This window comes from Labrus mixtus, chromosome 14 (genome assembly GCF_963584025.1).
Source record: "Labrus mixtus chromosome 14, fLabMix1.1, whole genome shotgun sequence".
Taxonomy (NCBI): Eukaryota; Metazoa; Chordata; class Actinopteri; order Labriformes; family Labridae; genus Labrus; species Labrus mixtus.
In genome coordinates, this window is record NC_083625.1 from 1413741 (window position 1) to 1438740 (window position 25000).

General features: G+C 46.8%; 2 protein-coding genes across 2 annotated transcripts in view; both read left to right on the forward strand.

Annotated features, from left to right (window-relative positions):
• Positions 1-25000, forward strand: part of fam114a2 (family with sequence similarity 114 member A2) — a 508616-nt gene that overhangs the window by 211563 nt on the left and 272053 nt on the right. The gene's annotated exons all lie outside the window — the stretch shown is intronic.
• Positions 1-25000, forward strand: part of sgcd (sarcoglycan, delta (dystrophin-associated glycoprotein)) — a 282814-nt gene that overhangs the window by 362 nt on the left and 257452 nt on the right. Inside the window, exon 1 of the mRNA XM_061056170.1 lies at positions 1-431. This exon is cut by the window's left edge and continues 362 nt beyond it. The gene's annotated coding sequence lies outside the window, so the exon portion shown is untranslated. The remainder of the gene's footprint in view (positions 432-25000) is intronic.

Genomic DNA, 25000 nt, shown 5'->3' on the forward strand with positions numbered 1-25000 from the left:
GTGCCGGCTTCTGTTGCACTGGATCTTCTTCTTCTTCTTCTTTTTTCTCTCTCCACTAAAGGATGCTCCCTTCTTTCCCCGGTCTGGAATATTACAACTGCACCTACAAATACTCTCGCCGCTGCTGTTGTCGACTTCTGAGCCCCAGCCAGATCTCAGTGTGAAGCGCCCCCCGGGTCCCCTAAAGGATAGAAGAAGCATGTCAGAGGCTCTCACATGGAAATGAGCCGCCTGCTGCCGCTTCTCTCGGGCTACAGCCTCTGATCCTGACTTGAGATTATCGAGAAAAATAACAGAAAACAAAAAAGGTTTTCCTTTTCTGACAGGCTGACAAAAATCCTGTGTCACTTTATTTCCTATAAGGGATCAGCAGCTTTCTAAGCAGCTCTGTGGTTTTCTGATTGGTCCAGGACTGGGTGTCTGACAAAGAGGTAAGGCTCATTTTTTTAACTTTAACTTTGCTGTGTTGCTTCTTTTTTTTTTGGCGTTCTCAGTCTGCCTTGCAGTCAAAATTGATTCCTTACTTCGGGCTAGGAACGGCTCAGACTCAGTGATGTGGCAGATTTTCTTTTTGCTCGGCTCCATCGCTCTCATGCTCTGTCAGAAGCTCTTTTTTTTTTTTTTTTACAGAAAGCGTGCCACTATTGAGCCACTGCTCCCTCAGCTTCGTCTGATTAGTCATGACTGGCACCTCTCCGTCCTGTTTACTTATGCATCATCCACCATCTGTAGCGGCGACCGTGTGTGTTTCTGCTCACGGATGAACGCCACTGCAGCTGAGAAGCCAAGAGGAGTGGAGGTTGTTTAATAACGGAGCATTGTGTGTGTGTGTGTGTGTGTGCTGAGTTTGTCAGCGTCATGTGTGCTGGTATTCATGCACAGGAGGAGATGAACTGCAGCTATTTCAACTCCATTCTGTCTATTTTTGGAGAGCAGGGATCATTATCTTCGACTCGTTCTGTTTATTAAAAGTCTGATTTCTGATTTTAATTTAATCCTAAGAATGTAAATCATATGGATGCTCGTTCCTGGATCTACTTCCTATAATTAGTTCCTCCTCTCCATGCTCATTGTCCACATGAGCTGGTATGAATAATTGGCATTAGGGATGGACCATCTGCTCCGCGTCCAGATTGTGCAGCGTAATGGGAAGTCTGCTATACTGTAAAAATCAATCGATGCGTGGGTTATTCCCTGTCAGATACAATAAGTGCACGCCGTCTCTGTGTGGAGATCCAGATGTGGGCTAATTGGATTCAGTGTGCGGCTTGTTTCTAGTGTCGGCGTCTGAGCCAACCCGGGCGACGTCTTCAAACTCGAGCAGCACAAAATGACTCAGACAGGAAATCACACGCTGCGTCTGAACTGATATCGGTCAGTGAGATGTTCACTCATCAGAGGATCTCACTGGGTAACGTCTGCAGCAGGACATGTGGTGGCATGGCAGGGTCTGCAGCAGGACATGTGAAGTTAAATGTGGTGGCATGGCGAGCTTCTGGTTCATCACTCTTTAAGCGTTTGTTGAACGTCAGCGGATTTGTTGACTAGATTGTGACACTTTTTAAATTGAGATAAAAAGCACACACTGCTTGGATGATGCATCTATCCGGCTTTAATGCCACAGGCACGGGAGGAAGAATCGGAGCCAGAGCTCTGATCCAAAGCGTTAAAAAAAGCTCATGAAAAACTGTGGTGTAAATCGCTATCTCTGGGTTGTTAAAGGGGCTGACATAACCAATCAGATTTAGGCTCCTCGCTGCAAAGGAAATCAAGTTAAAGAAGCTCTGAGGGGAAGAAAATTCCACTTTTTTGCCTCCGGCGTTTCTTTTAGAAATGTTTTTCTGTGGCTTAAAAACAGAACGACAGCAGCTTAACTGACACGTGCAAAATGGTTACAATCGACTTGTTTTTACTGTCATGAGCAAAAAAGCACCTCAGGTTAATCTCAGCAGCTTCTCAAATGTCGTGCAGATTGTAAAAGTTTCCGTATAAAAAGAAACCAATCAGGGTCATTTTGGCACTTAATTATCTCAGCTGATTACTTACAGTACGAGGGGTCGTTATCGCTGCTTCACTCCGAGGATGAGACTCAGAGTTTCCTCCAACCAGATGTCTTTGTGGGGAAGGTGGACGGGTGACTAATTGAAGAGATGGCTTAGTGGTGAAATCAGGACATGGTCTCTGTTCAGACCCGGTCAGGAGCAGCAGTACACCTTTAAATGTTCCTCCAGGTAACCCTCTGGTGTAACCATCCCACAGACGGGTCTCAGTATCAGATGAGCAGCGTGTGGTGAGGTCGCCAACATGAGGCTTACTGAGAAATATTCACTATTTATGAGTTCTGGATATGTAACTATAATTTATACCTCATGTATTATTGCTTCTGTGGTGAATCCGAGTCGGACGTGTTTGGAAGAAGATCAAACTTTCGGTTTTGAAATAGTAACTCGTGTCATGATCAGGTGAGATCCAGGCTCAGTTAGAAGAACACATCAGGAGTTAAAGGGAACGCAGCGTGGTGAGAAGGTGAAGGAGCGAGGTGAGGGAGAAAGCTACTCAGAGAGGATCATGGGAGAGCTAATCATTCAAATCTATAATCATGTTTTTTGAGCTGGTCCGATTACAAAGAGCTCATTCATTCAGGGATCTAAAACACATATTTCATTTCATATTGTGATTCTGCAACAGCAACACATCAAAGCGCCGCCGTCATCACGTCTTTGTTATCGTACATTTGGTGTCCTAGTGTTTGATTTGACGATCAGAATCAGAATCAGAATCAGAATCAGAATCAGGTTTTACTGCCAAGAACATTTAAACATACAAGGAATTTGACTTGGTGTATTGGTGCTAAACAATTCACAAGGAAAAAAAGCAGAACTAGTAACAACTTAAATAATACAGAATAAGAAGATATTACAATATATAAAATAGAATTTAAAAATGTAAAACATAAAATATAAAAATAAAAAACACAAAATGTACAAAAGGTGTAATGTAGGAGCTGTGCAGTGGACTATGAGAAAACATCTTAGTGTGTGTAACTACTCACAGAGTGCATGTAAATAAAATAAATGTAAACATTGTTCATCAGATGTATTACATTGTAGAAGCACTAGAGGCCAAAGTGTCGACACACAGCAGGAGCTTTGCACACGCTGAAGGTGCATGTCAGAAACATCTTCAGGAACCACTGAGTCGGACCACCGACTTTGAAACTTCAGAAGCTTCAAAGTTTAAGCAATACTTTCTAGGGTTTATCATCATTTCATTTTGTTTTTGTGTAATTAAAGCAATCACTCAGATAGCATTGAGCAAGATGATTGTTGGTAACGTGGCTGACGTACACCACATAAGTTTTTAGAAATCGACTTCTCTAAGTCTTTAGCGGTGGTTTGAGCATGCTAACCACTGCCTCCAGTTGGGGGGTCAGGTCTTCTGACTCGTACCCCACAGAGAAGATGATCAACACTGAATGACTGATTGCTCTGTCGCCCCCCGGTGGTGGAATGAACTTCCAAACTCCATGTGATCTGCAGAGTCCCTCTGCACCTTTAAGAAAAAGCTAAAGACCCAGCTCTTTCATGAATACCTACTAACTTAATGATGATGGTCTCCATATTATTGATGATGATGATGGTAATGACGATGGTTTTTGTTTGATAACGACGACTTATAAGATGGTTTCTATACTGATTAGAGCTCTCAAGAACTGCCCTCAATGTTGTGCTTTGCCTCTGGTCACTTCCTGTCAGCACCTGTGTGTCCAATCAGACTCAAAGCTGATCGTTTGCTCTTACTGACATTGTTCCCTTTTTTCTAGATCCTTGCTTGTGTTGTTCTTACTCTCTGATGTACGTCGCTTTGGATAAAAGAGTCTGCTCAGTGAATTGTAGAAATGTAGAATTGATTGCTATCAATAGAAATGGAGAGATTATGGTGTGAAATGAGCGATCAGGAGTACAGCAGGAGGCGGGGTTAAACATTAGGTTTTTTGTCGTCCCTCGGCCTTGGGCAACCCGAACCCTTACATACCAAGATGTCTCAGGCCGGATAGCGTACCGTCTTCCTCGTCTTCTTGAGGAGAAACAGAGACTGACCTGCGTGGAAAAGGCAAAAGTAAAATCGAGGAATAGAGAGGGAGAAAGAGAAGAGGCGACAGGGCAGGCAGGGAGAGAGGGACAATAAAGAGACGAGAGAGAGGGGAACAGTGGGAGACGGCAGGTTGATGATCGAGTGTCTGCGAGAACAAAGTCCCCATCGTGCACCGCCGCGGCGACGACTCGGACAAGACAGCCTGTAAAGAAACATGAATAATGAATTCCAGGAAAAGGGACGTAGTGATGAATACTGCAGCAGGGAGCAGCAGAAGCTCTGAGGTGTTTCTCGCCATGACTCAGCCCCGGCTCCTCTTCAGCAAGCACTCATGAATTACTTAGGATAAAAACTAGCCTGTACACACTTCAATTATACCAACACAAACACACACACACACGCACACACACACGCTGCTTAACTACATTAGAGCGCGGAGGGCGTCACCTAAAAGTCTGAAAAGTTGATTTAGAGCCAGAGGACGAGCCGCGGCGTCCTTCTGCATCTCTGCACCTTAAACAAATCAACTCTTTTTAGTGGTCGATGACAACCTTCACTGTCCTTGTCTGGCCTTGAGATGCACGCTCTGTTTGTGTGTGTGTGTGTGTGTGTGTGTGTGTGTGTGTGTGTGTGTGCTCATGCACTGCCAGTGTCTTGGATCGTTACATATTTTGGCCTTTTTATGGAGAAAGAAGAAAAAAAACATTTTCTAACAGTTTCTCAGCTCTATATTTGTTCTGCTGTGTTTCCACAGCACAGTGATAATCATCCTGGTGAGCCTCTACCTGCAGCAAGCAGAGGAAGGTCACAGATCCAGCACACCTGCTCTCACATACCTGGTATAGTGGCTGCCGTCTGCAGGTCACCCTAACGTCATCGGGTTCGGTTCCATTTCATCTCGATTTATGGATTCTACATAGAAATGTAGAAACATAGAACTGTAGAATCTGATGTTCAGCATGTGAAGTGTTCTCGTTCCCATTAGTGGTCCGAGCTGTATCGACCAATCATGTATCAGCAGGCTTTGGTGTATGCAGTAGAAACGATCAGCGTGGACAACAATAAACAGGCGTAACGTAATCCATGCAGATAACATACCGGCTACCATTGACAGTATTCTTGCACTGATTTATTTGTCTCTGTTGACGCATAAATCTGCATAAAAAGTGAAGCGTGAAGCTAACAATCCGATCAAACATTTTGACCTTGAGCCTTTTTGGCGTTTAAGATGTGTGAGTTCTGTCACTGAAGAGAGACGGCCGTGTCTCCTGCTACATTATCATTCAGTCCTGACCTGCAGAGAAACACGATGACAAAGCCTTAAAGATAGTTCGCTGCCACTTTAGTCAGTGATCGTGTTTACACAGCGAGCGCCGCGGTCCGTCTCCGGAGCGTGCCGACAGCACAAATACGCTCCGCTCAGTTTTCAAATTAGCTGCAAGTGTATTTTTGACGGAGCATGTGGTGAGCTGGACAGAATACAATGCCTCAGGGAAGACGTTAAAAAAAGGAAGCGCAGAGAGCATGAGTTCAATTTCAAAATAAAATACAATATATGGTCTCATGATCGTATTTTCGAGCACCACCAGAAAGGGACCCAGAGGAAAAAGGCGCTTGCGGGCCGACGGAGCTAAACCTCAGTGCTAACAGTATGCTGCGAACATGGTCTACGTGGAAATTAGAGAGGGAGGAGCTTATTAAAGGGAGGAGCTTATCAAATCTTAAGTCATTGTTGGAGTATTTGGAGACGGAGAGGGCTGCAAAATAAATCATTGTTTTCTCTCCTGCCTCCTCATATTCTCCCCTCCCTTTCCTCCATCTTTCTTTCTTTCTTTCTTGTTGTTTTTAACCACTTCCTGTCCTTCTACCTTGGTTTCCATGTTCTTTATATAACAGGTGTGAGTCGTCTTCATGACCTCTCGTGCCAAATGAGCCTCTCGAGTAGCTCTTCATCTCTTGGAAAACAAAACAACAAAGATAAAAAAAACATCTCTACAGTCACTGCGAGCGCTGCTTCTTATTTGCATTCCTTGTCAGCAGCTCCGTACGTCTCTGTGTTTCTGTGTGTGCACATGTGAGGATGTGTGTGTGTTTGTAGAGATTCTGTGTGTGTGTGAGTGGAGAAGCTCCCTGGGGGGGGGGACGGGAGGAATTGGAGGCTTGCTTCCTTTTCCACTAATTACCCGGCAACAGTCCCCACTAATTGTCAGGGCCGCGCATGCATTTGAAGTCTTTAAATATCCAGCGGCATGAACGCAGCGGGGAGAGGGCGAGAACGAGAGCGAGGGGAGAGGGCGAGAACGAGAGCGAGGGGAGAGGGCGAGAACGAGAGCGAGGGGAGAGGGCCGAACAAAGCCGGTCAGAGGATGTGAAGCTGTGTACCTGCAGGAGGAGATGCTGCTGGATGTGACGCTGTATTCTCGGAAGAGGAAGAGGAAGAGGAAGAGGTGGATGAGGAGGAGGAAGAGGAGAGGGAGGAGCTCCAGTTTTTCATCACAACGTTGAATTTACAGTCTAAATGCTTTGACATTGAGGAAATATGAGAGCTGATCTGAGAGGTCGGTCACGGTAAATTCAGTCGGGGAGAGTCTCCTGGTCTGTGAAAACTTGAAACCTGTTTCTATTCTTCACTTGGTGATCTAGTTAGCAGCAGCTTGGAGGAAGATTTCAGTAGTTGGTGTAAAAATTCATGGAAACGGTCCGACTGAAATCCTGCCAAGTAGAATTTCTCCTAGTTCAACTAGCAGCGAGTGTTGACTGCGTGTGACACTAACTAGCAACAGCCAAAAAAAATCAGCTTGATTCTACCCATGAGGGAAGAGCGCCATGGGCTGTTTTAACCCCGACGCCCGCATCTTCCTTTCTGTCGCTCGAGTAGGACGAGGAAGGAGAAAGGAGGGGCTCTACGAGGCAGTGGCACTCGCTCTTCTCATCCCTCATTTTATAAAAATATCGAGGCAATTACTAAAGCTCCTAAAAGACAGACAACAGAGCCTGGACAGAACATGAACACAGTTTGATAAAATGGCTTTAAAATCAACAATCGTGGGATATAAGCCGTGCAGGTTTGGTCCTCTGACTGCTTCCTGTAAACCGAGCAGGACGCCGTCTGTCCGCTCAGCACTCTCTTCCCTCGCTCGACCCCTTTGTTTGAAAATGAGACGACTGATTTATTCTGAGCAAACATAAGGCCCCCTCTGTGTGCCGAAGCTCAGCTACAAGTTCTTCTGAGGTGTGTCGGCAGCACGAGACGCTGGGAGCGAGGGCGTGGATCCAACACGGGACCATCACAGGACGCGGCGCCGAGCAAGAGAGAGACGCTTCCCCCCAGCTGAGAAGTGATTCTGAGAATGTGATTTACAGCAGAGGCACTTTGAGTGCAACCAACTGAGAACCAAAATAACATGTCTCTTCTTATTTCCAGATCGCTGATCAGTGACACACACACACACACACACACACACACACACACACACACACACACACACACACACACACACACGCATACACACACACAAACACCAGGGGAAGAAATAGCCTGCAGCACACTGAGACAGAAAATGTGTTGTTGCCCTTAAACCTACAGAGGAACTGAAAAGGAGAATCCACTTCATTATTTCCAAAAAAACAAAATGTCTGCAGTTTGGGATGGAAGCAGAATAAATAAAAAGGCAGCTTCTGTTTGGACCTCGAATGCAGAACAGACAAACAAATGTTTAAATTTGCCTCCAGCAGAGTTGAAGACGGGATGTTTGGAGCAGTATGACAGGAACACAGTAAAGACGGGATTGATTCCACGTTCCCTGCTTGACAGACGGAGCTCGAGTGTGTTTACCTTCAAGGTCTTTATGTCAACGTGTCCTCACTTCTTGCTCGCCGCTCGCTCTCTGGACCTCGGTGACGGACAGGCCAAGAAAAAGGAACCAATCTCCTGTCTTCTCCATGAATAGCTTTATCTGGTCTCCCGCCGCCGCTGAGCGATGCCGACAGCCCGCATTAGCAAACCTGGAAGTGATTTGAAGAGTTGGAGTCCTCTGTGTGATTGATTTGTGTTGTCGGGGAAGAACAAAAGACAACACAAAGGTCTGCATGAAGGTTAGAGGAGGCGGCGGCGGCGTGCGGGAGATGTGAGCAGACAGACGCACGTCTGTGCAGAGAGAGAGACGGACGGGCAGGGGAGGACTCCGGGGAGCTGACGGCCTTTTGATCACATAAGTAGAGCAAATAGATTCAATAATGAGCCACATCGCATGAATATGCAGGCGGAGGGGGGGCTCTAACGCCGATCTCTCTGCGTGGTAAACATGTGATTAAACGTCACGTGAAGGGGGGCGAGCGCGCTCTTTGAAGAGTGGAACCTGCTGGGGAGGAGGAGGACATGTCAAAGAGTCATTCTCGCTTTCTACACAACTCTTCCTCCTTTTCAAAAGTCCAGGAGAACCGCACGTTCCTTCATCTCCCCGCCACCTTAGTTTACAGCTTCCTGTTCAGTGCTGGTGAGAGCGTTCTTATTGGTCAATGTAATGTAACACCAAGACCAGAAACAGGCCGCCCTTAAAAACAGCTGAGATTGAGTTCTATGACTCTTGTGATCTTGTAGTTCTCTTGTGATCTTGTAGTTCTCCTGTGATCTTGTAGTTCTCCTGTGATCTTGTAGTTCTCTGTGATCTTGTAGTTCTCCTGTGATCTTGTAGTTCTCCTGAGATCTTGTAGTTCTCCTGAGATCTTGTAGTTCTTTGATCTTGTAGTTCTCTTGTGATCTTGTAGTTCTCCTGAGATCTTGTAGTTCTTTGATCTTGTAGTTCTCTTGTGATCTTGTAGTTCTCTTGTGATCTTGTAGTTCTCTTGTGATCTTGTAGTTCTCCTGTGATCTTGTAGTTCTCTTGTGATCTTGTAGTTCTCCTGTGATCTTGTAGTTCTCCTGAGATCTTGTAGTTCTTTGATCTTGTAGTTCTCTTGTGATCTTGTAGTTCTCTTGTGATCTTGTAGTTCTCTTGTGATCTTGTAGTTCTCCTGGATCTTGTAGTTCTCCTGTGATCTTGTAGTTCTCCTTTGATCTTGTAGTTCTCCTGTGATCCAGCGGGTCAGGGTGTGCGCCTGCTTCATATGAGGAAGTTGTAGATTAAAAGTATTTATGATGTTGTTTTTGTGCGAGCAGATCCATCTGCACTCCCGTCTTTCAGGTGTTTGAACACCTGCACCTGTTTTGATAATTCATGGCTAAATCTCCGGTGACACATTTGGCAGCTGCTGATGTTGTTTTCTTCAAGTCGACTTCATCAACATTTAATCCTGATTACGGCAGGAGAACATCTTCCTCCTTTTTAAACAATGCATGATGGCGTGTATGAATCCCAGAATATCATCACTGTGTTCGCCCGTCGGGGTGCGTTCCCTTTTGACCTGACACCAGATTGCGGATCTGCAGCAGGACAGGAGGTGAAGCGAGACTCGGACACGCTCTGATTGGACGCCATTTATCCGTTTGAGTCCGTTACAAACAGTTGAAACATTTGATGCTCAGTGAGTGTGGAGGTGTTGTACGTCTCACCGTGGTGAATAATTAAATCTCAAACAGGGAAACAGGCACTTTACTCATGAATCAAAGATGCAACTTTACATCTTCAATTATGGAAACTGTCAACAGAGATCCTTCTTTGAATCCTGCTGCTTGAATAAGTCTTTATAATACCCAGGGCGTCCATCTTTTGTTTCATCATGTAAAAACCTCTCTGATATCGTCTTTAGGGTTAGGGTTATTATTACCATCTCTCAAGGGGATACTCGATGTAAAAATAGGATGACAGCTTGCAGGAGCAACTGCATGCTGGTCACAGAAGACCACAGAAGACATGCGGGAAAGGAGCCACAGACAGGATTCAAACCCAAGCAGCCCGCTTGGAGGACTTTAGCTTCCATGCATGGGGCGTGCGCACTAACCACTGCACCACCAGCGCCCCAAAATATATTTTTTTTAATGAAGGTCAGCACAGGTTTTACAGTTAGAGAATGTAGAACACTTTGAAAACAACGATAACATATACAAATTCAATTTGAATTCAAAATATTCAGTCTGTTAACACACCAGGACGTCTGAAGTAGTTTGCAGGGTAGAGTCCAGTAGAGGGCGCTCTCCGTGTAACTTGACCATTGCATGACGTCTTGACCTCAGTAAATGAAGACGGTTAATGTTGCGGCAGAAGCAACAGGGCGCGATTCACAATATGCAAGCTGACACGAAGCAGACTCGTCTTTCTGCAGACAGCAGCTTACTGATTGGTGGAGAGACGCAGAGTTACAAACCTGCAAATATTTGTGTGTACCTCAAACCTCTGTACGCTCTGAATGGTTGTTCAAGTCAGCAGGTAACATTGTGAATAAATTAAGAGCTGCACTCAATCGCAATCAAGTTTATCTTGTTTCTGGCAAATAATATCATGAAATAAATCAGTTCTTTTGGATTGTCAACAGGCTGCTTTTAGGCTCATTATTGCAACAGTAAAGGTAAGTAAAAAAGAGATCAGTGCAGCAAGCGCGGGTTGGGTGGGGGTGGAATTCGAACATTACGTGTCATATTCCACATTTGTTCTAAAACCTACAGGGAGTCACTGCAGCGCCTCCCGAGGTCGAGGTGAATCTTTAAAACAACAACAACAGAAAATAATCTATAAAAAAGTCTTCATGTGAATCTGTAAATCAACCCTTTACTTGCCCGCCCTGCATGTTGCCGTGCTCAAAGCGATGAAGTGATCCAGAGTCCGGGGAGCTGTCCCGCCTCCTTTTTGGGCGATGAATTACAGCGAGCTGGTGGAGACGTCGGCGTGGGGGCTGAAGAGCGTGCATTGATTGGTTTGTCAAAGCGGGTGAATAATCCTGATGAGATATTGATTGTTGTAAATCAAGACGTAAGTCAACCTTTTTTTTTCCTTTAAAGGGCGGCGGTGGCGAGCTGCTGACAGATCGTATGATGTGAATATGATTATTGTGCGTTGCAACAAGGCGTTGAAGAATGACCACTTTGCAGACCGCTTGTTTAAGACCATTACTCACCGAGAGATCCTCAGGTCGAGCTCGACGGGGGGACACATCGCTGAACACCAACAAAAAGGGGCTGAAAGTGAGTTTGTTATCCCCCCTCACATCTCGACCCCTGACGTCACGCCTCGATGGTTTTTACGGCTTCACAGCGAGTATTGTGTAATCAGCACTACGTGAGGGTCGGGCTGTGTGAACGCCGGCGGCCGGTGAAAGGTGGTTATTGTTTCAGAATGAGACAAAAGGGGAAAAGAACGAGAGGGGAGAGGGCGACGCAGGACTTCAAAAGGCAGGAAACAAAAGACGAGACAGGAGCTTGAAAGGGGACGCTGAAATAGAGCCGAGAACGCGGTAAAAGATGAGAGAAGAGAGACGATGCTGCAGAGAGTGAAAGAAGGTGAGGAGAGACGGAGAAAGTTTCAGAGAAGAGAGAGGACTGAGGAGGAAGAGAGAGAGTCCGATTACGTTTAGCATTAAGGATTCAGTGTGGAGGTTGGGAGAGTCGAACAGCTGAAGTCTTTTCTCTGTTTGCTGACGTTTGAATCATAGATCGTATGAAACATGGACAGAGTCTCAGTGACGTCGCTCACTGGATTCTGAAGCGCATCGATGGCGTCGCCATATTGGAAATGATGTCTCATGTTCTGAAAATTACAGTGTTTTACTGTTTTGGGGGATCTCTCAGAGAGAACAAAAGGTTAAAAGTATGGGCGCTGGTGAAGCAGTGATTGGTGGGCGCGCCCAAAGCATGGAGTCCTCGAAGCAGGCGGCCCAGGTTCGAATCCCACCTGTGGCTCCTTTCCCGCATGTCATTCCTCTCTCTCTCTCTCCCTGATTTCTGACTCTATCCACCGTCCTATCTCTACATTAAAGGCACAAAAAAGCCCAAAAATAAATCTTAAAATATTATCTTTTAATATTTCTTCCATGTTAATGTCGTAACAGTTCCGTCCCGTCAGCGTTAACACAGAGCTCAGAACAACAAACACAGAGGGAGTTTGACTTCACTCTGTTTTTAGTCATTTCTCCGCAGCATATTCACATATCGACACCTGACTTTTCCTAATTTATTTAAATCACGTCACATGTTAGACCCTTGGGGATGTCATCAGCGGTGGTTTTCACTGCGCTCAGTAAACTCTACAACGTTTCTGTGTGCAGCTCTTCGAGTACCATCTGTGTTCGCTTTGTGGCGTTCACACTGCTTAAAGCTACAGTACCGTTAGCCTATAGGGTGTGAGTTCTGAAGTACTGAGAGCCGTGCAGCATCATCTTCAATGTGAAACACACTCAGCTTAAAGATGTGCATGAAGGCAGGTTCACACTAAGTTCATCTCTCCTCCCTGAGTCACGGCATCTGTTAGATTCTGTTTTTACATTCTCACTCCATCGATGGTTTATCGACCCGCCTCGGGGTCGTAACATGATGCAACCTGATAAACTTTGTTTTCGCTGCTTTACATAACTCATAACTCATTTATGTGCCAAGTTTGGAAACCATTGAGAAAATAAAATCCACACGTAGGCGGATATTTCTGAACATGGAGCTTTTTCTGTGTGTTTTAAACTTTTGTACACAAAATGGAGCGTAGCGTTAGTTCAGGCAGGCCACGGAGTCACGCTCTGTTATCATGCCAGAGTTTCAGTAACAGCTGATGTCACACAGCCGCATCAGCTGATGGCCAGCTGATTTGCTTCGAAGCGTCCTATTGGCCAAATAGTACATATGCCGCCTCATTTAAACTGCTCTAGCCTGACTACTTTTGCTGCTCCCTCTGCAAGCGTATTTGCAACCCTCCTCCTTTTCTGCTATTCTGACTTATTCAATGTCATGCTTGTCATTGATGCTCTGGGGGGGTTTGCTGCTTATCTCCCTCACAGAGCCATACCGCCAAATATAAATAATTGCGTCAAAGTATTCTTTTGACAAAGTGGTCCTGACTGAACTGTGTTTCAGGTCTCTGTAAACTCTCCGTTAGTAAAACTCCTTCCAGGGTGAAGATGTTCAGAAACTCTGTTTAAGGTGATTCTGTGAAGACGGGGAAACAGAGTTTAGTTCTTGTAACGTCACGCTGTGCGGCGGTTTCTCCTCGGTGTGACGTCATCATGCGGCGCTGTCTCTTTTGTTTACATGAGATTAGAGCGATGGCAGATGTAGCCAAACTAGCGCTGGTGCTAACGATGCTAACTGGACTGATTGGACGACTTTGTAAATGAAAATGTAGAGAACATGTTGGAGTGTGTAGGACATCTTAAGGCTGGCTCACACTGTGCGATTTTTCCCCGATTGTATAAAAGTCGGGGTGGCATGTCAGCTCACACTGTACGACCCGATTGTCGGGCACGGCCGGAGAGCTCACACTGAACGAGTGAAATCGGGACGGAGTGTTGACAATTGTTAATAAAGTTTCTTTTTAAAAAAACAAAGGACGACGTCTGTTAAACATGTTTGAACTAAATCACCGGGCAGATCGGGGACGTTAAGATTGGATCTTTGTACCGCTCACACTACAAGATAATCTGAGCAGAGAATCGGGTCCGAGCAGCCTCGAGTCGGGAGAGACCCTGAGATTGTCGGGAAGGAAGAATCGGAGCTCAAATCAGCCCGATTATCCTGCAGAGTGAGCCAGGCTTTAGCTACGTGTGGACATGGTCTAAATCTCTCTCTCGCTTTAATGTCGACCCTTCACTGTTGGCCTTAAAGAGTGCAGATCTATGGCTGTGAGCATTTTTAGTGTGAATCTGTGTCGTGCATCATTACATTTAAATAATGTGTGAAATCACCTGCTTCAGGATACGAGAGCACTTTACTCTGTGTTTATGTGCTCTCCTGCAGTAATCCCTTATTGAGTGGAGGAAGTCATCCAGATCAACACTGGGAGCTGATATCCTGCTTTACAAACCATTATTTGTGTGAGAATATGAATTTGCATTAGCGCCCGGGAGCCTCGCTGTGTACTCCTGCATGTTTTTGCATTTCAGCACTTTCTCGTTTGGTGGCGTTTACATGAAAAAAAAAGGGAAATCACCGCCGGCTCATGGGCGAGACTTCCTCTCCTCACCTCGAGCCGAGGACAAAATTAAATGAGTCAGGATGTAAAATTTATTCATTATTTGATTTCCATCTCCTGACGCCCCCCCCCCCCCCCCCCCTCGCTGTAACCGGCTCAGCACAAGAGCCCGTGGCGCACGGCTGTAAGAGCACAATAACATAATTTCAATGCATATAGATGTTCGTCAGCGGCGGCGTCTCGTTTCTGTGCCCGTGTGATGCAGAATGGAAAGCCGGTCAGAAGTGAAGTTACTTATTGTTTCTTAAAAAAGAATTACAGCTACATAATGGAATGTGTTTACAGACTGGAACGCCAGCAGGGTATGAATTCAATTCTGCAAAAGCGCCTGGTAATGTAAGCGTGTGTATGTTGACTTAGGTGCATGTGTGTGTGCATGTGTGTGCATCTCTCCTTCCCCAGTGTGTGCGGTTTATTGTTTACCCGAGGGCAGAATCAGCCGCAGGCTCCCAGCGCCCTGAAATGCCGAGGCCAGCAGTACTTCAGCTAATATTGACTGTATGACTGATGCTCATATTTACCTGTTGAATGGATCGCTGCTTTGACTAATGACTGCCCGATTTTTCATTTTCTTAACTCTCGATTTTGCAAGGATGGTTGGAGTAAATTAAAAGATACAGAGGCGGAGGCGTGGGGAGGAGGAGGAGGAGGAGGAGGTGAGCGGAGATGAAAAATGGGTAATTATTGAAAACATCCACAAATCCTCGGCGGGTGTATTTCAAGTGTGAAAGGTTTGTCACAGCAAATTGTTGTGTTTTCTGCTGCAGTGTAAGTAAAAGTAAAAAAAAAAAAACCTCTCGCTCTCCACGCCTTGCTCGTACAACCCCCCTCAGCACACTGCAACCGTTCAATCAGGTGTCACCTTTTAAAAATACATTTGAAATACACCAAAATCACATCAGCTCACTCTGACTTTCTGCAGAATAAATAGGGCGGAGGAGGGCCCGAGAGAAAAAGATCATCCCGTTATTCTGTCGTTCAAAAACGAAACCAGGGGAAAAACATGAAAACGACGGCACATAGAGCGTCCGACAAGTCAGCATATCTCTGTGAATGTTCCCATGTCAGCACTCTGCAAGTGCTGCCATCTGCGTGAAAATAACCCAAACTGAGGTGTCCTTTGATTTTCCTTTTAAAACATTAACTGATTCTTTGCATGCACAAATGATCCGTTACTCTCTGTCCACACTGTGGAAACAACAGTTCTACAATTATCAGACGCTTTTATCCAAAGCGACGTACATCAGAGAGTAAGAACAACACGAGCAAGGATCTAGAAAAAAGGGAACAATGTGAGTAAGAGCAAACGATCAGCTTTGAGTCTGATTGGACACACAGGTGCTGACAGGAAGTGACCAGAGGCAAAGCACAACATTGAGGGCAGTTCTTGAGAGCTCTAATCAGTATAGAAACCATCTTATAAGTCGTCGCTATCAAACAAAAACCATCGTCATTACCATCATCATCATCAATAATATGGAGACCATCATCATTAAGTTAGTAGGTATTCATGAAAGAGCTGGGTCTTTAGCTTTTTCTTAAAGGTGCAGAGGGACTCTGCAGATCACATGGAGTTTGGAAGTTCATTCCACCACCGGGGGGCGACAGAGGAGAAGAGTCTAGTCAGCGTCTTAGGACCTTGTTGTGAAGGTTGGATCAGACACCTTTCATTGGCAGAGTGTAGTGGGGGGGGGGGGAGTGTAGACCTGGATCAGAGAGTTAAAGTAAGGAGGAGACGTTTCTGTGTCTGTTTTAAGCAAGCAGCAGAGTTTTAAATCTGATGTGAGCAGTAACTGGGAACCAGTGTAAGGAGATGACAGTTCTCACTTCCCCTCGAGAACACAAAGAAGAGAGGAGCTGATTCTGTCCAAGACAGAGTGAACTGACCTCCTGACAAACAGAGAGGAAACCAACACTCCTCTCCTCCTGTTACAGGTTTGTTGCTGCTGCCTGATCAAATGGAGCGACATGTTTTGTACACACGTCACTGATTTCTGATTTGAGTTGAGTTTCTTCACATGCTGGTGGATTTACGCTCGACTGTAACGGCCTCCTGGTCACAGCTGCTCCTCTGTAATGACTCTCTCTCGCATCCAGGATATTTCCGTCCTGACCGTTTTCTCTCTCTGCGTTTGTCTCTCTTGGTCTCTCTTCACCTGCCACCTTCCTAATGAGAAATTAAATACAGACCTGCATGTCGTTCGGCCGCACCATGACGTCACCAGAAGGTGCACAGTATTTACCTTTTTTGAATAAGTGCTCAGTCAAACGTGACACCCCCTGGAGGTCTGCAATCTTGAAAACAAAGATGCATTTGTGTGTGACGTTCTGCATCGAGGCGTTTACAGCTTACATCTCAGGAAAGTAAAATTTGGTTTTTAATGTTTCATCCCAGCTAGAGGTAAACACACACACCTGATGTGATAATACTTATCAGCCTGCACTCCCACTGTTTTCTATTGGCTTCAAACTGTAGAGCAGAGAAAGCGGTTTCTCATCTTCAGACAAATGGAGGTTTTAGTTTGCAACAGCATCATTTTCTAGCAGCTCTACGGGAGCTCTTGTTTGCTGAACGTTCTCCATTACAGCTGGCAGGCGGCACGATGCTAAAAATAATATGAGCAACATGCACGGTGCTGCAGTGGTCAGCTCTGTCTCCTCACAGCAAGGAGGTTCCTGGTTTGAATCCCCGTCTGATGGGAGTCTCTCTGTGAAGAGGTTCCTGGTTTGAATCCCCGTCTGTCGGGAGTCTCTCTGTGAGGAGGTTCCTGGTTTGAATCCCCGTCTGTCAGGAGTCTCTCTGTGAGGAGGTTCCTGGTTTGAATCCCCGTCTTTCGGGAGTCTCTCTGTGAGGAGGTTCCTGGTTTGAATCCCCGTCTGTCAGGAGTCTCTCTGTGAGGAGGGTCCTGGTTTGAATCCCCGTCTGTCGGGAGTCTCTCTGTGAAGAGGTTCCTGGTTTGAATCCCCGTCTGACAGGAGTCTCTCTGTGTGGAGGTTCCTGGTTTGAATCCCCGTCTGTCAGGAGTCTCTCTGTGAAGAGGTTCCTGGTTTGAATCCCCGTCTGACAGGAGTCTCTCTGTGTGGAGGTTCCTGGTTTGAATCCCCGTCTGACAGGAGTGTCTCTGTGAGGAGGGTCCTGGTTTGAATCCCCGTCTGTCAGGAGTCTCTCTGTGAAGAGGTTCCTGGTTTGAATCCCCGTCTGACAGGAGTCTCTCTGTGTGGAGGTTCCTGGTTTGAATCCCCGTCTGACAGGAGTCTCTCTGTGTGGAGGTTCCTGGTTTGAATCCCCGTCTGTCAGGAGTCTCTCTGTGTGGAGGTTCCTGGTTTGAATCCCCATCTGTCAGGAGTCTCTCTGTGTGGAGGTTCCTGGTTTGAATCCCCGTCTGTCAGGAGTCTCTCTGTGTGGAGGTTCCTGGTTTGAATCCCCGTCTGTCAGGAGTCTCTCTGTGTGGAGGTTCCTGGTTTGAATCCCCGTCTGTCAGGAGTCTCTCTGTGTGGAGGTTCCTGGTTTGAATCCCCGTCTGTCAGGAGTCTCTCTGCGAGGAGGTTCCTGGTTTGAATCCCCGTCTGACCTAGCATACGGTTTTCTGTAGGTTCTCATAGCCTTTCCTACTCAGAAGCCTGAAGAATGTGTTTGACGTGCACCTCCTCAAAAATGTAGCTATGCATAGAAGCGACGCAGACCCCCAGCCCTGTGATTGGTCAACATCTTCCTCTCCTTGTGATACTTGGGCCATACTTGTGATCCCAGATCACCCACTTCACAGTGAGTTTGACCTTTGACCCTCAGGTCGTCGTTTTAGAGCTCCTGTGAGGATGACTAAAAGACTCCAGGTCTCATTTTAACTAAGTGCAATTAATATGTTAAACAACAATTAGCTATTTGTTGCTCTTTTTTGCACTTGAATTGCACATTTGCACACCTCCTCTTTGCACTTTAATAACTTGAATATCCATTCTGGTACGGGCTCTTGACTGATTTTATTGCGCTGTTTTTATTTGGTGTTATATTTTGCTGTGTTGTCTAATTTTCCAATTCATTTTGGTCCATGTTTTATGGTGATCTTGTCCTTGTGTTTCTTGTCTTCTGTGTGCTCCTGTTGCAACGCAAATTTCCCCTTGTGGGGCAATAGAAAATCTGAATCTGAATCTGAATCTGAATCCTGTCTTGCACCACATGTAAAAAATCTGGATACTGAGTCTGATTTGACGAGACGATAAACGTGTTCTTTATATCATAAACCTCTGTGTGTTTAAAGTAGGCTAACTATTAGCCTGAGCTAAGGGCCTGTGTCCTGCTGGCAGGAGTGCCATGATAGCGCGGTCATTATTATTAATCTCATTATCCAGACAAAGCAGAGGGACAAACGTCCTCAGTTTGATGCTCATACAACATTCAGATATAAAAGATACAGTACACAGCGTCCATTGTCAAGAGACTGTTGTCATAGAGACAAGACGAACATTTGCGCCACCTGCTTGTTCAGTGAAATTTTTCAAGTTGAGTAAATAATTGACGTGATTTTGTGTAATCTCGGGATACGCTTGGAGGGTGATTTTCACTTTTTGTGTGAATGAAGCATAAAGGTCTTTACAGTACATGAGCATTTCAAGCCATTTATCACTTTCATTTATCACTCCTGGCGTGTAACGGAGACCTCGTTACTCCCTCTTGAAACAGGAAAAATGAGATTACAACATTGTTGGAATTAAAGAAAGGCCAGTCATGATTCTGGGGGAGCATAGGACTGAGGGAGCATAGGGCTGATGGAGCATAGGGCTGATGGAACATAGGGCTGATGGAGCATAGGGCTGATGGAACATAGGGCTGATGGAGCATAGGGCTGATGGAACATAGGGCTGATGGAGCATAGGGCTGATGGAGCATAGGACTGATGGAGCATAGGGCTGATGGAGCATAGGACTGATGGAACATAGGGCTGATGGAGCATAGGGCTGATGGAGCATAGGACTGATGGAGCATAGGGCTGATGGAGCATAGGACTGAGGGCGCATAGGGCTGATGGAGCATAGGGCTGAGGGAGCATAGGGCTGATGGAGCATAGGGCTGATGGAGCATAGGGCTGATGGAGCATTGGACTGACGGAGCATAGGGCTGATGGAACATAGGGCTGATGGAGCATAGAGCTGATGGAACATAGGGCTGATGGAACATAGGGCTGATGGAGCATAGAGCTGATGGAACATAGGGCTGATGGAACATAGGGCTGATGGAGCATAGGGCTGATGGAGCATTGGACTGACGGAGCATAGGGCTGATGGAACATAGGGCTGAGGGAGCATAGGGCTGATGGAGCATAGAGCTGATGGAACATAGGGCTGATGGAACATAGGGCTGATGGAGCATAGGGCTGATGGAGCATTGGACTGACGGAGCATAGGGCTGATGGAACATAGGGCTGATGGAGCATAGGGCTGACGGAGCATAGGGCTGACGGAACATAGGGCTGATGGAACATAGGGCTGATGGAGCATAGGGCTGATGGAACATAGGGCTGATGGAGCATAGGGCTGATGGAACATAGGGCTGATGGAGCATAGGGCTGATGGAGCATAGGGCTGATGGAACATAGGGCTGATGGAACATAGGGCTGATGGAGCATAGGGCTGATGGAGCATAGGGCTGATGGAACATAGGGCTGATGGAACATAGGGCTGATGGAGCATAGGGCTGATGGAACATAGGGCTGATGGAGCATAGGGCTGATGGAGCATAGGGCTGATGGAGCATAGGACTGATGGAGCATAGGACTGATGGAGCATAGGGCTGAGGGAACATAGGGCTGATGGAACATAGGGCTGATGGAGCATAGGGCTGATGGAACATAGGGCTGATGGAGCATAGGGCTGATGGAGCATAGGGCTGATGGAGCATAGGGCTGATGGAACATAGGGCTGATGGAGCATAGGGCTGATGGAGCATAGGACTGATGGAGCATAGGGCTGATGGAACATAGGGCTGATGGAACATAGGACTGATGGAGCATAGGGCTGATGGAGCATAGGACTAATGGAGCATAGGGCTGATGGAGCATAGGGCTGATGGAACATAGGGCTGATGGAACATAGGGCTGATGGAGCATAGGGCTGATGGAGCATAGGGCTGATGGAGCATAGGGCTGATGGAACATAGGGCTGATGGAGCATAGGGCTGATGGAGCATAGGACTGATGGAGCATAGGGCTGATGGAACATAGGGCTGATGGAACATAGGGCTGATGGAACATAGGGCTGATGGAACATAGGGCTGATGGAGCATAGGGCTGATGGAACATAGGGCTGATGGAGCATAGGGCTGATGGAGCATAGGACTGATGGAGCATAGGACTGATGGAGCATAGGGCTGATGGAGCATAGGGCTGATGGAACATAGGGCTGATGGAGCATAGGGCTGATGGAACATAGGGCTGATGGAACATAGGGCTGATGGAGCATAGGGCTGATGGAACATAGGGCTGAGGGAACATAGGGCTGATGGAGCATAGGACTGATGGAACATAGGGCTGATGGAGCATAGGGCTGATGGAGCATAGGGCTGATGGAACATAGGGCTGATGGAGCATTGGGCTGATGGAGCATTGGGCTGATGGAGCATAGGGCTGATGGAGCATAGGGCTGATGGAACATAGGGCTGATGGAACATAGGGCTGATGGAGCATAGGGCTGATGGAGCATAGGACTGATGGAGCATAGGGCTGATGGAACATAGGACTGATGGAACATAGGGCTGATGGAGCATAGGGCTGATGGAGCATAGGGCTGATGGAACATAGGACTGATGGAACATAGGACTGATGGAGCATAGGGCTGATGGAGCATAGGGCTGATGGAACATAGGGCTGATGGAGCATAGGGCTGATGGAGCATAGGACTGATGGAGCATAGGGCTGATGGAACATAGGGCTGATGGAGCATAGGGCTGATGGAGCATAGGACTGATGGAGCATAGGGCTGATGGAACATAGGGCTGATGGAGCATAGGGCTGATGGAGCATAGGACTGATGGAGCATAGGGCTGATGGAACATAGGGCTGATGGAGCATAGGACTGATGGAGCATAGGGCTGATGGAACATAGGGCTGATGGAGCATAGGGCTGATGGAGCATAGGGCTGATGGAACATAGGGCTGATGGAGCATAGGGCTGATGGAGCATAGGACTGATGGAGCATAGGGCTGATGGAACATAGGGCTGATGGAGCATAGGGCTGATGGAGCATAGGACTGATGGAGCATAGGGCTGATGGAACATAGGGCTGATGGAGCATAGGGCTGATGGAGCATAGGACTGATGGAGCATAGGGCTGATGGAACATAGGGCTGATGGAGCATAGGGCTGATGGAACATAGGGCTGATGGAGCATAGGACTGATGGAGCATAGGGCTGATGGAGCATAGGGCTGATGGAACATAGGGCTGATGGAGCATAGGGCTGATGGAACATAGGGCTGATGGAGCATAGGACTGATGGAGCATAGGGCTGATGGAACATAGGGCTGATGGAACATAGGGCTGATGGAGCATAGGGCTGATGGAACATAGGGCTGATGGAGCATAGGACTGATGGAGCATAGGGCTGATGGAGCATAGGGCTGATGGAGCATAGGGCTGATGGAACATAGGGCTGAGGGAACATAGGGCTGATGGAGCATAGGACTGATGGAGCATAGGGCTGATGGAACATAGGGCTGATGGAGCATAGGGCTGATGGAGCATTGGACTGATGGAGCATAGGGCTGATGGAGCATAGGACTGATGGAGCATAGGGCTGATGGAGCATAGGACTGAGGGCGCATAGGGCTGATGGAGCATAGGGCTGACGGAACATAGGGCTGATGGAACATAGGGCTGATGGAGCATAGGGCTGATGGAACATAGGGCTGATGGAGCATAGGGCTGATGGAGCATAGGACTGATGGAGCATAGGGCTGATGGAACATAGGGCTGATGGAGCATAGGGCTGATGGAACATAGGGCTGATGGAACATAGGGCTGATGGAGCATTGGGCTGATGGAGCATAGGGCTGATGGAACATAGGGCTGATGGAGCATAGGGCTGATGGAGCATAGGGCTGATGGAGCATAGGGCTGATGGAACATAGGGCTGATGGAACATAGGGCTGAGGGAGCATAGGGCTGATGGAGCATAGGGCTGATGGAGCATAGGGCTGAGGGAGCATAGGGCTGATGGAGCATAGGGCTGAGGGCGCATAGGGCTGATGGAGCATAGGGCTGATGGAGCATAGGGCTGAGGGAGCATAGGGCTGAGGGAGCATAGGTATGACCTTCAAATCCCACACAGTATTTTTTTATTCAAACAGCCTTTAACATAAGGAGTAGATACAGAGAAAGGATGTAGGTCAAGGTGTAACCTCCTTGTCTCCTCAGGAGCTCATACTGATACGCTGAAGAGGCTGCTGCTGTCGCTCCCTATCAAACAGTGGACCCACTTAGAGGAGACCCGGCATGTCAGGCTCCTGTCTAATGAACCCTGCAGTATTTGTCCTATTAGCTGTCGTGTGGCAGCTTCCTGTCTCGGGCCATCAGACACTTCAGGGGTCTCTGTGAGCATTCAGTCCATTTCTCGCTTTGAAACAAGTCTGGTTCCTCTTCCCCTGTGAGTCAGCGAGCCTCTCAGCTCTACAGAGGAAGATTACCCACAATCCTCCAGTTCTCTTTTTCCAAATACTACAAATCCTTTGTGGGCTGAAGAGCGGTCTTTGATTTGTTAACTGGGACGTCTTGTCCAAATGGGTTTCTTCCTCTGTGAGTGTGTGTGTGTGAGTGTGTGTGTGTGTGTGTGTGTGTGTGTGTGTGTGTGTGTGTGTGTGTGTGTGTGTGTGTGTGTGTGAGAGTATTTTCTGACTGTAGCAAAGCTTGTAAAGTTTCAGTTTAATGCAGTTATTACATTTTACAGGCACTACAGGCAATCAACTCTTGAATGTGACACAGCAGAACAAAATGAGCACTTAAATGAAGCACTCACATCAGTGAGATGTGTAGAGAGTGAGATGATAAAGGTATCTTACTATCTGATCAGACATTAAGGAAACATGCTATGTTGAAGTGCTGGCTTCTCTGACAACAATGCAGCAGCCAGTATGTCCTCCTTCTAACTTTAGATTCTGCTCCTGAATGCTCTGGATTTGTTTGGACCAGAGAAGGTAGGTGGTTTTAAGGCGACCCCCCACACGGCCGTTTTGGACCCCTCGGCCCCTCGGTTTGTCAGATATGAGAGCAGTTATCAGGTCAACAGGTGTTGCAGCGATGGAAGCGGGCAAGAGAAGTGGTTCAGATAGAAGTGATTGTACCCGACCTAAAAAGCCTCTGCATGTTTCTAATAAGCTCCACGAGCAGAAACGTGCTCAAACTAGGATCAATATTGGAGATGCTTTTTGAAAAATGGAGAGAGGTTAGAACACAGAAAGGTTTACAGACCCATGCAGAGCTGGATAAACACTGAAGCTTCAGAGTCCACCACATGGTGACCTGTGTGAGCATCGACTCTAGAGGGGGGGGGGGGGGAGACAGCTCTCTACAATGTTTAGAATTTAGACTGCAGTACCCATTTTGAACACTAGGGGTATGCTGTATGCTGATTTATAAACGATGACGTTCTGCTTGAATCTATAAAGTTCTCTCTGGATAAATATGACGGCTCACAAGAACAAAATGTGAAGCGTGTTCTCGGACAAAAAAGTACAAAAGAAGCAGTTCCTATGTCTCTTTGGATGCACTAACGCTTCCAAATTACTTCTGAAAGTGTCATTTTTGCACGCCTCACCTTCTCCAGAGGGCAAATGCTCCTCCAGACGGGTTCATCCACTCCAGCTCTCCACTACAGGGGACTGAATAAGGGCACAAGTGCTCCAAAAAAGGGCCCTTATTAAAACACTACAGCGCTCATTTCCTCCTCTCACGGCCTCCTCTCCCCTGGCAACACCAGCGCCTGCAACGCCGCCTCTTCTGACCAGCGCAGGTGCGTTGGCGCTCGCTTGCCAAAGAATAAAAAAATAAAGTGCTAATTTTGACTCAGGGCTCTTGGTTTGAGTTTTTTTACGATGTGGAATTAAAGGACTGTGGGAGGGAGATAAAGTCCTGGATTCTAATTAAGGAGTTCTTTTTGCATCCCACGGAGAGATGATTATAAAGAATAAAAGCTTTTAACAAGCATGGCAGAAGGTAGTCCATCACCCTCGCCCACCACATCCCCCCACCCCACCCCACCTGTGAGACAAGCACCGGCAGTAAATGATGCCCCGGGCATGTGAGATTGATTGGCTGGAATTCACGAACAGTACAATCAAAGTGAGAGCCAGCACTGTCGGCCACCACCTGAGACCTCATAAAGGCTAATAGTACACTTAGAATAATGGTGTGTGTGTCATATCTGTAGTATAAAGTCCACGCTGGCGTTCTCACTGTCCCTTCCCAATTATCTCCTGCAGGTTTTAAGACTACAAGTACAGTAGACTACAAAATGTAGCCGTCGTGTTGTCTTCATTTAATGTGTTGTGCAGCTCCAAAGTGAAGGTTTGGAGTCAGGACCGATGCAAGCTCTCACACTGCTGAAGGCGATAATGCCGCCTCTTTGTTGCAACGCTGCATCCAAGAAACAACAAATCAGCTAAAACAAAAAGGTTTGCTTAGATTGTCAGCAGTATTGGTACGCAAGAGTTGGCATGCCCATATGAAACAAGGCAAATCAGAATAACAAGCATGCAAAACAGCTGGGTCTGCACCAGAGTTGGTTTGTTTACTTGGAGGTTAACTACGTTT